This window comes from Monodelphis domestica, chromosome 7, assembly GCF_027887165.1.
Source record: "Monodelphis domestica isolate mMonDom1 chromosome 7, mMonDom1.pri, whole genome shotgun sequence".
Lineage (NCBI taxonomy): Eukaryota > Metazoa > Chordata > Mammalia > Didelphimorphia > Didelphidae > Monodelphis > Monodelphis domestica.
The window spans coordinates 196,781,823-196,798,350 of NC_077233.1; positions in this window are offsets into that span (position 1 = coordinate 196,781,823).

Below are 16,528 nucleotides of genomic sequence, written 5' to 3' on the forward strand. Positions count from 1 at the left end.
AATTCAAAGAATGAAATGATCCCCATTTTAAAAGCATCTATATCTATTGGAGGAAGTGTACACATATTAGAAAATAGAGAATATGATTGATTTCCAGACATGTGACTTTTTCTGTTTTATTTTTCATCAGTGGAGCTTTTCAAAAATTTTTTTTCAAATAAGTCCATAGCAGAGGACACATGGAGTATCATAGATAAATGAAATAATATGCCCCTCAAAAAACTTGAAGAACTTAAAGAAACAATTGATTTGACCAAGAAAGACACAGTTATTGCTTATGACAAAGTTCACATTATCTATAACATGACTTCTGCCTTTGATAGCTAACAAAAGATTGTCATAGCAAATTGGTTTTTAATTCTGATGAAGTTAGTGTTCACATATGTAATGATTAAAATTCTCTGGAGATTATATTAGCTTATAATTATTTATTAGTAAAAGGGAGAGAGAGGGAGGGAGACGAGAGAGAGGGAGAGAGAAGGAGAGAGAGAGAGGGAGAGAGAGAGAGAGAGAGAGAGAGAGAGAGAGAGAGAGAGAGAGAGAGAGAGAGAGAGAGAGAGAGAGAGGGACCTGGTCACCCTAACTAAAAAAATAAAACAAAAAAACAAAACTGCTTCCAAGCTGCACCATGCTTCCTCACCCCTAGTTCCTAGCCTCAGCTCCAGCCCATTGGTCAGGCAGATGGGCCATTGCCAGCCTAGGGTTAATGATCCAAGGGAAGAAGAGAAAGGCCCCATACAAAAGAGATCCACTGCTTCCTCTCCATGCATTTATATTTTTTGCCATTCCTACTGGGGCTTGCCGATTGGACAGGCTTAACTTCAGTCCAAGCCCCCAGTTCTGAATTCCATATGTGTCGCTCATGGGGACTTCCTGGAGTCAGGACTTCAGGTAAGCACAAGGCATTTTAGTCAACCTCTTCCAAGAAGTCAGAGAGCCCAGTGACCTTTCCTGTCCTGCCATAATATGCATGCATTGGTAAGGGGTTTTCAAATGGAATTAGGGGGTACATTTTGTATTAAATTCACACATGTGAAACCTCTTTTCTCAGGCATACATTTGATATGGATGAAGACAAACAAAATCGTGTGTGTCTCTTGGTCTTCCTGTAGTGAGGTGGAGCAATTCAAGGTCTGGATTTGGAAACAGACAGGTTCAATGCTGGTTCAGACCTTACTACTTTCATGATCCTGGGCAAGTAAAGCAACTATCTGAATCTCTGTTATCTTCTCTTTAAAATGGACTTACTAGCATTTACCTCACAGGGTTGTTGTGAGCTTCAAATGTGATCAACTAAAGGAAAAGTAATTTTAAAACCTTCACTTGCTTAGTAAATAGAAGTCATTGTGGTTATTTTGGTACTTTAAACAATCCTGACTTTGCCAATTTAAATACAGCTTCCATAAGCACAGGTAGGATTTAGTAGATAGTTATTGAGGGGACTATGCCCCACCCCCCAAAAAAAATTCACCCTCTGACCAGCCTAGAGATCAATTTAGATGGCATTATTGGTCTTGTATATGGAGCCTAATAGGACCTGTCAGAATTGGTGTTCCTCTGTCACAGCCACCATGAGGCATCAGAGAAGAACTTTAATGGAGAAAAAAATCTTGATTATTTTTTACTTGACAAATGAATTTCATTTTCATTTTCTATGATTCCTTATGATAAGCAGTATGGTATAAAGGATGGAGAGTCAGACTTAGGGTCAGGAAAAGAGTCAAGTCTTACCTTTAACGCCTACTAGCTTTGGGAGAAGCTAATGGAGAAGACTCCATCTCTTTGGGCTCGGGATGATTCTCTAAGGTTATGCTCCAGGTGATTTACCTGAGCTAGATTACTGAAGGGAGTTTCTCTATGCTGATAAAATCAGAGGTCCCTACCAAACACATGCATGTGTGCCGACATCCTTGTATCCTCTGTACATCCTACTCTTCCCTCTGATGCTATGTGAAGCTGTAAAACAATGTATCTCAGATTTATAGGGATGCAGGAGGAATGCTTTATTACTTTTGTTAAGGTACTATCTCTGTAAATGCCTTTGGCTTGAGATAATTATTTCTACTAATTAAACACACTAGTAGGGTCTTTTGAGCCCCAAATCCTCCCCTTTTTTGGACTTCTCTTTTACTGCCAGAGAGTACCAGATGCTTCCAGTCATCCAGGTTCATGATTTAGGGGTCATCCTTGACTTCTCACTCTCTTATATTCAATTCAACCTCAAAAGCTTCAGACTGGCCCCCTTGCCTTAAGTCTCTCTCCACTCTAGTCTATCCTCTAATGAGTTGTCAGATTGATCTTCCAAAACTGGTTTGACCTTATCAATAAATTCCAGTGACTCCCTATTACCTCCAGGATTAATAATGATGATGATGATGATGATGATAGTGATAGCTAACATTCATATTGGGCACCATGCAAAATGCTTTTTACAAAAAATCTCATTTGATCCTTACGACAATCTTAGACTAGAGTTGCTATTCTTCCCATTTTACAGATAAGGTACTGAAGCAAGCAGAGGTAAAGTTACTTATCCAGGGTCACCTAGCTAACATTTGTCTCTAGATTATCTATCCCTTGCACCCTCTAGCTGACTTTTAAAATCTTTCATAACTTATTCTCTTCCTATTTTTCCAATCTTCTTACACCTTTCTCAATTCCTCTTTGCTCAAATGTAACTCTATTTCTTATCTGCATGCATTTTCTCTGGCTGTGCCTCACTCCTGGAACTCACTGTGTCCTGGCTTCCTTCAAGTTTCAGCTAAAGTCTCATCTCCTTAAGAAGCTTCTGCCACTTCTCCTTAATCCTAGTGCTTTTCCCTGAGATAATTTCCAATTCATCTTCTTGTTCAAATAATATAGTTGTTTTCTTGTTGATTCTCCCATTAGACTGTGAGTACTTTGAGAGTGGGGACTGGTTTTTGCTTTTGTGTGCACAGGGATTAGACCTGGAGTAACTGGCACATAGTAGGTGCTTATTAAATGTTTGGTGACTTGACTTGAATATATATCATAACAATCAAAGAAGTGTAGCCTGGGATGTTGAAAAGAGTTTATTAAATTTTTTTTTTTGCCTTATCATGTTTTTAAAAAACCCTTAACTTCCACCTTAGAATCAATACTATATATTGGTTCTAAGGTAGAGAAGCAGTAAAGGCTAGGCAATGGGATTTAAGTGACTTGTCCCAGGGTCACACAGCTAGAAAGTTTTTGAGGCTACATCTTAACCCAGCACCTCCAATCTCCAAGCCTGGCTCTCAATCCACTGAGCCACCTAGCTACCCCCAACCTTATTATATTTTTAAATGAATCTGAAAGGCGTTTCTGAAATCTCAGCTGTCACTTTTAATTAAACTATCTTTTGTGATTAGTTGAAAGACATGTAGGAAATACAGTCCTTATTTTCCTTTAAAACATCTTAAGATACTGTGACACTACTTGTAAGCTGTCTGTTGATGATTGCATAATTACGTTTCCCTAATTATGTTTTCACACTGCTGTTTGAAGACGTCTAAAAATCAAATTATGGATTATTTTAGATTTGAGTTCAGTACCATGTGTGATGAGAGTTTTAAAATATGTAATTTTAAAAGGAAGGTACTTTCTGAAAGGAAATTCACATTTTATTTTAGGTTTTCAAAATAACTTGACTATTCATGACCACTACTAACCAACAGGCTTAGTAGTCTCATACTATATGTTTACAGGGTTCTTAAAAATTCTTTTGTTATCTTATAGATTAGCTCTTTTGAAATATATGTAAACTACCACAAAAGTTGCAGGTGAAGAAATTGCCTGATGTGAAGCTAAAAAAATAGTGCTTTTCAATTTTTTTTAAACTTACCTTCCATCTTGGAATTTATATTGTGTATTGGTTCCAAGGCAAAAGAGTAGTAAGGGTTAGGCAATAGGGGTTAAGTGACTTGTCCAGGGTCACACAGCTGGCAAGTGTCTGGGGTGTGGAAGTGAGAAATTGAGAATGGTTTGTAGCAGGAGCTTGGAGTAGCTGAGACTGATGACCTGTCATTCAAAGAAGAACATTCTGATTTGGAATGTGACCAGGAGAAGCAGTTGGAGGGAAACCAACTGAAATCTGGACCTTTTGGCTTGGAAAGACAGAAGAGGTCTGATGTCTCTTGACTTTTGGAGACTGAAGCCTAAGGTTGTCTTTGGCTTTGAAGACAGAAGAAAGAAGGACAAAGTCCAGCTCACTCTGATTTGCTCTGTTGTGGTAGTGACCGAACTTCCAGACCCATCAGCCATTTCCCAAATTGAACTATATTCCACCATCCATCAATCTAAGACTCGCCCTAGCATTAGGGAAACCCCCAAACCCTCTTTCCTTTCTTTTCCTTATTCCTCCCTGTCTTCCACAATACATCCCTTACTTAAGACAGAGAAGAGAAATAGTATTTCATTTGAGACATCATAAACTCACCCTGAGTAGATTTAAAAGACCAACAGAAGAAGGACAGTGAAGGGAGGAAGGGAGGAAGGAAGAAGATTAACTGCCTGATCTTTAGTTATCAATTACCATTCAAAATAATCCCTTATTACTGAGACCAAATTTGAATTTAGGATCTCCCACCTCTGGGCATGGCTCTCAATTCACTGGGCAACCTTGCTGCCTCCTTGAATTTGTTTTTTCAAGATTTTCATACTGAAATGGCATATAACTGTATCAGGTAGTCTGATTAATTAAGTACTAAATGAATAAGTATTTATCAAATATCTACTTTGTGCTGAATATTTTGCTAAGCCCCAGGGATGAAAGGATTAAAGATTAAAGGTCCCTATTCTTGGTTCTTTTTGCCACCATCCCTTAATGAAGACATATATATATATACATATATATATATATATATATACACACACACACACACACACATATATATTTACTTTACACAACATTTATATAATATAAATTATATTATGCAATATAATTATATTACTAACTTATTATGACATATTATGATAGGGTGCTTTATTTGCTGAAAAATACTTTTCTCTTATAAGGTACTTCTCATGGAATGGTCCCCAAAGCCTGTAAAACAAATGAAATGAAGTTATGATAGAGTGAAAAGTAAAAAGAAAACTGATTCTGGGATGAGAAGACCTGGGATCTCAACTCCATTGCTTCCCTTTATGATATTGGGTAAATCACTTATTTTCCTGGGACTTCATTTTTAAAATGAATTGGTTGGACTAGATAAGTGATGGCAAACCTTTTAGAGACTGAGTACCGAACTGCAACCCTCACGCTGCATGTGAGCCTCCTACCTTACTCCAGACAGGAGAGGGAGGAAGTGCTCCTATTGGTCTGCTGGGCAGAGGGGCTGGCCATGGGAAGAATGTCCTCAGGCATGGTGGAGAAGGGAAGGAGAGCAGCCCACTCCTGTACTCTAGCATGCATGCCAGAGGTTCACCAACACAGGACTAGATGGTCTCAAAAGTCTCTTCTAGCTTTAGACCAATGATCCTATGTTTTTGGCATGTAGTGGGAACTTAAATGTTTGTTGAATGGAAAGGAATAGAGAAGGAATAGAGGATAGTAAACTGAGCAATCGATTTTTAGTCAAAGGATCCATCTCTATCAATTATTAAATATGTGCCCTTAGACAAGTGGGGTCTCTATTTCTTCTGTAAAATTTCTTCTGTAAAATAAGGGGATTGGACTAGACATCCTCTAATTCTCTTCCAGCACTAGCTCTATAAATCTGTGAATAGCAAAGTGGTAGACTTGGAGTCAGGAAGACCTTATTGAATGATTGATCAATTGAAATCTTGTCTCAGACTTGCTAGCTATGTGATCTAGGATCAGCCACTTAACTACTTTCTGCCTCAGTTTCCTTGTCTCTAAAATGGTATAATAATAGTATTTACCTGAAAGGATTGTTGTGAAAATTAAATGAGTAAGTGAAAAGCTTTTTGCAAACCTTAAAACACTATAAACTGTTAGCCATTGTTATTGTATAGGGGGAAGAATGTACCTTAGATCAAATATAATCAAGGAACATGAGTGAGATAATAAGAACAATACATGGGTAAAAGAGAAAATGAAAGGAAATTCACGTAGAAACAAGTCAGTCTATCATTTTTTCAGTTGTGTTTTTCTCCATGACCCCATTCAGGATTTTCTTGGCAAAGATGTGGCTTGCTGTCTCCTTCTCCATCTCATTTTACAGATGACGAACTCAGGCTAACAGGGTTAAATGACTCTCAGCTAGGAAGTTTCCAAGGCCAGGATTTAAACTCAGGTCCTACTGACACTGTCCACCTAGAAACAATTATCTTTATTTCCTAAAGTATGAGTGTATAGTGGAGGAGCAAAGTTTTGGGGAATTTTACAAAGTTTTACAAGGCTCTTTGCCTTTCTCCCTGACTTTGCCTTCTAAAAGAAGAATGAAGACGGTGCCAAAAAGACTAAATTGTTTGATTCAGATTCTCTCATTATATCTTAAAAAATTATACAGCTGGCTCCAAACCAGTTTTTAAAATGTAATAATAAACACAACTTTAATGAATGCTAACAGATATGTCTGATGCTTATAAACATTACTTGCTTGAAAGACTTCTTATATTTCATAAACTGCATTTAAAATGACTTATAATTGGAACAAATTTAATTCTACACTAATGAACATGGCCCTTTTGGGAGCAAATAAAATGATACAAATGCATCTGAGTTAATAGAGACTAATGCATAGGATACAGTATACATTTTTTCAAGCTCTGTTTTTTTATTTGAAGCTGTCATAAAGCATGTGTATTTTATGTTCCTAAAAAGGTTTCAATATACATCCATTATATAATACAAGGTATTTGGGGGCTGCCATTGATTACAATATGTATTTCAATGGAAAGACCATAAGGAGTCAACAGAATCAATTAATGTAAGGTTTTTAAACTAATCAAGTTTTGAACTTTAACAAGAGGAGCAGCCCAGAGACTGGGCTCATATGTAGCCTTTCTATTCCAGTAGTGTTAGACTTGGAGTCAGAAAAACTAGAGTTCATATTTGGCCTCTGATAGTAGCTTTGTGGTCCTGACCAAGTCTCTTAACTTCTCTCAGCTATTTCCTCATCTGTAAAATGGGGGAATAATAGAATTTACTTTCCAGGGTGATTGAGAGGATAAATTGAGTAAAGTACTGTAAAAATGGAGATTTGAACCCCAGACTTCAATCCCCAGAAGTCCTTGGTACTTCCCAGAATTCCCTATAATCTCACCTGAGTCTCCACCTGGATGAGATCACAATTTGTTATTTAATGGGCTCTCTGCCTCTCAAGAGCTCTCTTCCTCTACTCAGAGATTGCAACATGTTGTAAGTAGGCTGTGAATGGGCTAATCATGCCCTAGGCACGTGGCTTATTATTTTGTATCCTTGATTTCTAATAATCGTTAATAAACCTCATAAAAATATAACTCTTTTTACTAGAAATTAAATTAACTGTTACAGTACTTTGCAAATTTTAGTGTTATATGAATGCTAGTTCTTAAAAATTGTAATATTATATAATAACATTATATAATGTTATAAAATATGTTATATTATTATTAAATAATAGAGGAATTCTGAGAAAATCACCAAAGTAAGTTAAAATTTTTTTCACCTGTGAATTATAATATTGTTAAAAGAATGGATACTTATAGAGCACCTTAAGATTTGCAAAGAGCTCTATTATCTTGTTGGACCTCAGCACAACCCTGCATTCTGCAGGGATTATTGTTCCTCACAATTGTCCTATAAGGCAAGTAATACAAATATTTTGTATTTTGATTTTATATAAGATGAAACTGAGGCTAGAATAGTTATAGCAACATGCCCAGATTAATACAGTAAGTATTAGAAGCAGAATTTGAACTCATGTCTTTCGGGCACCAAGCCTGGCGCTACATAAAACTACCCCAGAAAAACCTCTCTAATTGTTAAAATCAAGTTTGATTCTTTGGCTAATATCTGTTTAAATCCTTCTGTTCATCCAATTCTGCAATCATTTAAAGGTAGCATAAAACTATACAACAATTACATGTTTCACTACAAATCCCACGCTGTCCCATCATAGGGAGACTCGGTCTTTTAGACTTTCAGATTGCAAAAATCCTGACTTGGAACAAATGCAGACTTTGTGGCAAGAGCTTAAGTAAGATAAATAATATTTGAGTGCTTGATACTTGAAGGAAGTCCTGGAAGGTGATTCACTGCCTCAGCAGCAGTAGAAATGGCAGAACCCAGAGACAGCAACTTCATATCCTAGTGGCCAAGTGAACTGGGTGGAAGACTCACCTTCCTGGTCTCAGACACTTACTAGCTGTGTGACCTTGGGCAATTCCCTTCACCCTTGTTGGACTCAATTCCTCATAAATGAGCTGGAGAAGCAAATGACAAAAGGAGTCTCTGGTAGTTTTGCTGCAGGGCCAGACTTGGTGCCAGAAAGCCTTGAGTTTAGATTCTGCCTCTAATACTTACTGTATGAATACGAGCATGACACTATAACCATTTTAGCCTCAGTTTCCTCTTCTGTAAAATGGAAAACCAAAAGGAAATGACTGGTTTCTTTACCAAGAAAACTCCAAATGGCAAAGAATTGGACACAACTGACATAAGTAAATATATATAATATTCTATATTCTATTCTAGGCTTGTGCCTCAAATTTCTTTTCTCAAAACACTTAAGATCTGACAGTATGAAAAGCTGGCTAGAGTGACAGAACTGCAAATTTAAGTGTCTGGGACAAAATACTCCCCTCCCTTTTTTTTCTAGAAAGGGATAATTCGGAACACAGTTTTAAATGATATATCCTCCTGTGGAAGAGAGATTAGAGTTCCCAATTTAGAGTCAGGAAAGCTTGAATCTGAATCCTGCCTCAAACACTCATGAGCTGTAGGAATGCCAGGAAGTCACTTCTCCAGCTGTAAAGATTAAAATTTAGGGGAGACTGAGGCAGGTAGAAATTAGTTTCTCTCTGCGAGGAGTATTATATTTTATGAGGTTTATTAAAGGTTGAGAATTTAAGAATATACAAGAAAAAACACATGCCTAGGCCAGAGGCCTAGACAAGACCTCACCTACATTATGGAAAGAGCCACATCTGCCCCAAAACGGAAGTCCAAAAGAGAGACAAAAGCCTTTGCAATCAGCTTAAATCCTTCCTGGATCTCGGCCCACCTCAGAATTGCGTGAGATTACAAAGCATTTTGGGGAAGTGGAGCAAGGGCTTGTGGGGATTGTAGTCCTGTATTCGAGTCTATTTTTTTACACAGCGCTATAAATGAAGGAAAACAATAATACTCATCTCCAGTATTGTTGTGAGGTTCAAAATAATATAATATGTGTAACATACTTTGTAAAAGCCTTAGAGTATTACATACATATAAACGATGATGATGATTTAAGCTTCTACCACTTATGAAATGCTAACAATATCATAGCTTTATGAATGAGTTCATATACCTATTAACATCCCCATTTTACAGATGAAGACACTGAGGCTTAATTTGCCCAACATCATCTAGCCACTAAGTGGAAGACATAGCTATGTCTTAGGACTTGAGTTTTGCAACATTAAATGAATCAGATGTTCTTTTCCCTGTGTCACACTGCTAATGGAAATAACTACCATCTGCTTATCTATTTTTCCACACTGGTAAGTGAGTGAATTATTAATTCACTCTCTTGCTGTTCATCTGCCTAATTTTAAGGTGTTTTAAAAAAATAACTGTTTTTCTTTTTTGTCTAGATTTTTGACTTTGTATTAGGAATTCCCATAGTGGAAAATAGTTGCAAAGGGGCGCAGAAGATAGAGCACCAGACTTGGAGTCTGGAGAACTTGTGTTTAAATCTAGCCTCAGATACATCCTAGCTGTGTGACTCTGGGCAAGTCACTTAACCCCCTTGCCTAGCCCTTGCTGCTTTTCTGTCTTCGAATTGACGCTATGACAAAAAAATAAGAGTTTAAAAAAAGAAAATAGCTCCAAAATCATAGGATTTGAAAATTGGAAGGAATTTCAGTGGCTATCTCATCTAATGCAATAAATGGTCATTTAATCTCTGCTCAAAGATTCCATTTAAAAGGGAATATGCAATGTCCACAAACAGTGGACTGCTCTTCCATTCCTCTCTTGGACTTCTCTCATTTCCACCTTTGTTCCTTCTGTTCCTTGTTCCTGGTTCTGCCTGATAAAAGGCCAAATAAACAAACTCAATAATCATTTCCTCCATAGCAACACTCAATGATTCATAGGGGCCTCTCATATCTTGTTTATATTTTAGAGGGCAGTGAAAGGTGAAATGATTTATCTGTGGTCACACAACTGTATGTGTCAGAAGCAGAACCTGAACCCAGATCTGCCTGACTGCATGGTCAGCCCTCTCTCCCCTACATCTCAGCAGAACTGTAGAAGAGAAACTGCTTTACATTTTAACTTCAGTTTCAACAAGCTAGATGTAGACAGTGTCATCCTCATTATTCTTATATCTAATCTTGTCTGAATGAAGAAGTGCTTTTCTTCAAAAAATAATGCCTTACTGGAGACCTATACAGCTTTGTTTATGGTGAATCCTTTGAAAGAGGGTGAAATGTGTTTATTTTAATGATTAGCTGTTGAAAGGACTGAGCAAAAACAAAACAAGAAAATACAACAAAACAAGTACAGATGGCATAATCTTGACTCTTGTACATGCTTTCTTGTTACCATATGTATAAGAATGCATGAATGGTAGCTCATTACCTAAGAGATAACAGTGATTCAGAAGGAAAGGCTTTATAATAATTATCAAAGGATCCTGAGGCTTGCTAAATGCTTTATGCCCAAAAGGTCTTGGTCCCAAGTTGCTATACTGAGCAGGAGGAGAAACTGGATGATCCCTAAACATCCTTTCTGGCCTCTTGGGTTAAGAAATACTCATTAGGAATTCTCTCACAACAATGACCAATAGAAAATATATTTTGCATGGCCATCCATGTACAACGCAGATAAAATTGCTCACTAAGTTGGACAGGGGAGAAGGGAGGGAGGGAGACAATTTGGATCTTCTAATTTCAGGAAATGTATGTTGAAAATCATTATTACATATAATTGGGAAAATTAAATAAAAAAAGAAAAGCTCATTAGGGCAGCTGTCACAGTAACCAGGGGCAGGGAAACAATAGATTACATTATTAGTATTGTAATTTGCAAATTAAAAACTGTAGAAACATAGGCATGCCTTACCTGAAAGGCTCTGACTGCCAAATTTTTTTATTTTTGAATCATATGGAGGAATAATATGGTATATCATAGGCCCTAGAGTCAAAATTTGTTTAGTTGATTAGTTCTGTCCAACTTCCTTTTCCAGCTTATTTTACAGACGAGGAAACAGAGGCAAAAAGTGTTAAGTGACTTTCCTTAGAGACACACAACTATTAAGTATCTAAGGTTAGATTTGAACTCAACTCCTCCTGACTCCAAGGCCAACATTCTTTCTACTTTGCCACTTTGATGCTCTAGAGTCAGAAGACGAAACTTTGCATTTGTCATGTATTAATTGCATGATGTAGGGCAAGTCTCTGAAGTAGTCACAGAATTTCAGAATTAGAGGGAACTTCAGGGGCCAGGCCATAGCTAACCAAGAATCTCTACAGTATCTGCAGGGAATGGTCTTTCAGCATCTTAAAGGATGCTGGTAAAAGGGAACCTGATATTGCTCAGGCAGCCCAATCGTTGTTGGTTATCTCAACTTTACATCATACCTAAATCTTCCTCTCTGCCACTTCCAACATTGCTCCTACTTCTACCCTCTTGAGACAAGTGAAACAAACCCAATCTGTCTTCCATGATGGCTCTTCAAACACTTCAACAAATTCCCCTCCTAGGTCTTCTCTTCTCCAGGCAAAACACGGTTGGTTCCTTCAATGATTCTGGGTATAGCCTTGTGTAAAATAATTTCAGTGTGTGAAACTGGAGGAACACTCAACTTCCTCTCCAATAAAATAAAGATTGTTTCCTGTATAAGACTGTGTGAAGAAAGCACATATCAAATATTAATTTCTCATATGCCTCATTAATGCTATAGTTAAAATAATCTTGTAATGAATATTTTTGTGAAGCAGAGAATGTCTTACAATGTAAATTATCTTGAACCCATTGGCTTTTTATAGTCTTGGATTTTAGTCCATTTAGCCAGTGGGCAGGAGGATGAGATAATTTATAACTGATTTTCCTAGATAACTGGAGTTTGCTCTTTTAGATGGACTAGATGACCTTTAAGATACCTTCCAGTTCTAAATTTATGATCCTCTGAAAAATCTTTGATCTTAAGATTAGTGATGAAATTTTATTTTCTTGTATTTTAACCATTTTGGTGAATTTTATTTTGTTAATTTTTTTTTTACAAATTACATGTAAAAGCAATTTTTAACATTCATTTTTTTAAAATGTCAGTTTTTTTTTTAACTCTTACCTTCCATTTTAGAATCAATACTTGTATTGGTTCCAAGGCAGAAGAGTGGTAAGGGCTAGGTAATGGGGGTTAAGTGACTTCTCAAGGGTCACCCAGCTAGAAAGTATCTGAAGTCAAATTTGAACCTAGGACCTCCCATCCCTAAGCCTGGCTCTCAATCTACTGAGCCACCCAGCTGCCCCCTAAAATTTCAATTCTAAATTCTCTAACTTCCTCTCCCCCACCAATTGAAAAAGCAAACAATTTGATATAAGTTATACACTTAGTCATGCAAAATATATTTCCATATTAGTCATGTTGTAAAAGAAAACATAGATTTTAAAAATTTCATAGGGAAAAAAAAGTATTCTTTGGTCTGCATTCAGAATCCATCAGTTCTTTCCCTGAAGGTAGATAGCATTTTTTCATCCTACATTCTTCAGAATTGTCTTGGATCATTGTATTGCTGAGAATATCCATCATTTACAGTTGATCATCATATTATATTGCTCTTACTATATACAGTTTTCTCCTGGTTCTGTTCACTTCATTTTGCATCAGGTCATGTAAATCTTTCCAGGTGTTTCTGAAAGCATCATGCTTGTTATTTCTTATGGCACAGTCATTTGATGAAATCTTAAAGAAAAAATGATTAATTCATTCACTGGTCACGTATTGAGTACCTACTGTGTGCAAAACCCTGTCTTAGCCCTGGATAAAATATAAAATTTTCATAAAATTCAGTCTCTGCCCTTAGGGAACTTGCAGTCTGGCAGAGGGAATCTTATACTTTATTACTATGCTAGAAAATAACAGACATACTTTTTGATGACTCAGAAATTATCATGAACACCTTTTATCATGCTGTTCTATGACTCAGTCACAATTATTACTGATGCTCTCAGAAATTACCGAAGAGTAGAGGATTTAGTTTGTCCTGTCACTAAATTACTACAAGCTATTACACCTTTCTGGCAGTTTTTGATTCCTCTATGTCCTCCCTTGATATCAGTTGCCTCATCTCAGTTTGTTGACTTTTATCAATCCTTTCTTATTTTTATTCAGCTGTACACTATAACTCCCAAAGAAATAAGTATATTGAATTACTGATCTTTATGAATTTAACCAAGAAAGTACCTGATTGTGAGTCCTCAGAATCTGAATTCAGTGATCTTTTCCAGTATAACATGTTTCTTCTTGAGCTCTTTGATTTTCTGTTTACATATGTAGATGTATAATTTTGTTCTGGACTAGACCAGACCTAGGGATTCATTGTTATAAGAAACTTGTATAAAGAGAAAACCCTCTCTAACAATGTAAATGTCACCCACTCTGAAATTTTTTTCCTCTAAAGAGTTACTCGAGGCATTTAGAAATAATGTGACCTGGCCAAAAAGTGTATTATCTGAACCTGGACATATTCTGATCTTCCCTCTAAACTAACAGCTTATACGTTATCCTACACTGTCTCTCATAATATACACTTTGTGTTAGGTTATTTTGTACTCTGGGTACTTATTTCAGTGATCAGAAACAGATTTTAAGACTTGGATTGTTTTTCTTCTTCATAAATAAGAAAATCATGTATATGATAATTTTCTTGTTTCCAAAAAAACTTCGTTTCTTTTTATAACCATAATCATTGCTATACAGTGGAAATGTTTGCTATACACATTAAAATAGATGAATTCTCCCTTTTTTGACCCTGTAGGGGAGCATGGTGGTGAATCAATACCATGTATTGGTTCTAAGACAGAAGAGTGGTAAGGGCTAGGCAAAGGAATAATAATTACATGGATGGCAGGGCATGGCTGGATCATAATATTCATAGATGGAGAGAGTGCTCACCTCAGAGATATCACTGACTCATCAAAGTACTAATGAATCACCAAAAATATAAAACAGAGAGAGCCTAGAGGAAAGAAATAAAAAAGACATGACGGGTTCAGAAAGCACCCTGTTTAAGGTCTACAGCTGGGAACACATGAACTGGAAGAGATGGGAGCTACATTCTGCCTCACCCTTCTCATTCTGCAGCTCAAATCATTAACCTGTAGTTCCCAGTTCATGGCACAAGCCTCTGCCCTGGTAGGTGCCAGGGAGGATATTATGGGACACCAGCTTCATAGGTAGTCCAATAAATCTTAAATCATCTCTCCTAGATCTATTTTAAAGAGGCAAAAGATGGTCTCTGCCTTCAAACAGCTCACCATTTAATAGAAGACCACCTACTAGCACAGGTTCCTTTCATCTGCTATAAAGCATACAATATTGAAGTGTAAAGTAATTAATTTACATAAAGAAATTACAGGATTGATCTTGAGAAAGCATGGCAGAGATTGCTGGCTGGACATGGAGTCATGAAACTTGAGTTGGACACCTACCTCAGAGACTTCCCTGATATGTGTATATCCTTGGCCAAGTTGCTAGTCCTTGGAGAACCTAGATGAGGAAGTAGGTTCTCTAAAGAGCAGCAGTTGTTCAGGGTCATACACAGAGTTGGAAGGATTATTGTGAGACAAATATTTAGTAACTAAAACTACAACCTGTGTGTAAGCTATTTTTATCCTTTATCCTTTGATCACAATAAGTTGTAATTTACTTGGTGTTAATTGTTATCTAAACCAAACCTCTGAAATATATACATATGCACACACACACAAACACACACACACATACACACATAAACATATATATATATATACTTACATGTATACAGATCCATGAATGTATTCCCTGAAAAAGTAATGGTTTTAGCCTGCTATATTCACTTCCCATAGAAACTAAATTTTCTAATAAAGTGTGTCTTTTATTTATTGGTAGCAAAGTCAGCTTTGGACATTGGAGTCACTCAGTGCCTAGTTTCTCAATTTCTTCATAAAGATTATGTATCCATTTTGTATTTTATGAATTTTCTCTCTCTATATGTATATATATACATATATACACAAACATATAATATTCTCTATTGGTTCTACATTACAGTGACTACTCTGTCATTGGTTTATTATGGTTTTTGATTTGAGGCTGAATCTATTTTATGTCAGAGATACCCACTGGAAATTTCTATGTCAGATAACCAATTTGGAACTGAAATATTCAGCCAACTATACTAATATTTCCCAGTGTATAGAGTTATTCTATATCCTGTAGAGAAACTGTATAGACTGTTTTTTAAAAAATTTTTTACTACCAAGTGTCTGGCAGCATGTTGCCAAAACTTATAGTTCTTAAAGCTGCTGACCTCTTGTAAATTATCCAAACTTCTTTTCTGACCAGTACCTTGGGAACAGAACCACTTATATTCCTTGGTTGGACCTTGGCAATGCCAAAAAAAAGAAACAGAATAAAAAGAGCAATATTCATTTTAAAAAATTGATGAATTCTACACAGGAAGTTAATTTCTGCAATGTGATAGGTAAATCATATTTCTATAAATTATTATTTTCACTCTCATCTCAGAAATTTCCATGTGGGAAATGTCACACTTAACAATGTAGGAAATTAGAGATCACATAGTACCAGAAATTGTGATAATTGTCATTAACATATACATATTCACACCCATTTATAGAGAGATATACAAACATAAAGTACTTAGTGTGCAATTAGAGGGACCTCCTATCTATCCTATCTATCTATCTATCTATCTATCTATCTATCTATCTATCTATCTATCTATCTATCTATCTATCCACCCATCCATCTATCTATCCATCCATCCGTCTATCTATCCATCTATCTATCTATCCACCTATCCATCTACCTATCCATCCATCCATCTATCTATCTATCTATCTATCTATCTATCTATCTATCTATCTATCATCTATCTATCCACCTATCCATCTATCTATCTATCTATCTATCTATCTATCTATCATCTATCTATCCACCTATCCATCTATCCATCCATCTATCTATCTATCCACCTATCCATCTATCCATCCATCTATCTATCTATCCACCTATCCGTCTATCTATCCATCTATCTATCCATCTATCTATCTATCTATCTGTATTTTTGCTTGTGGCTTGGGCTAGACTTTAAAAACAAAACAAAATTAAAAACCTAACAACATAAAACCCAAAGGACAGGCAATTAA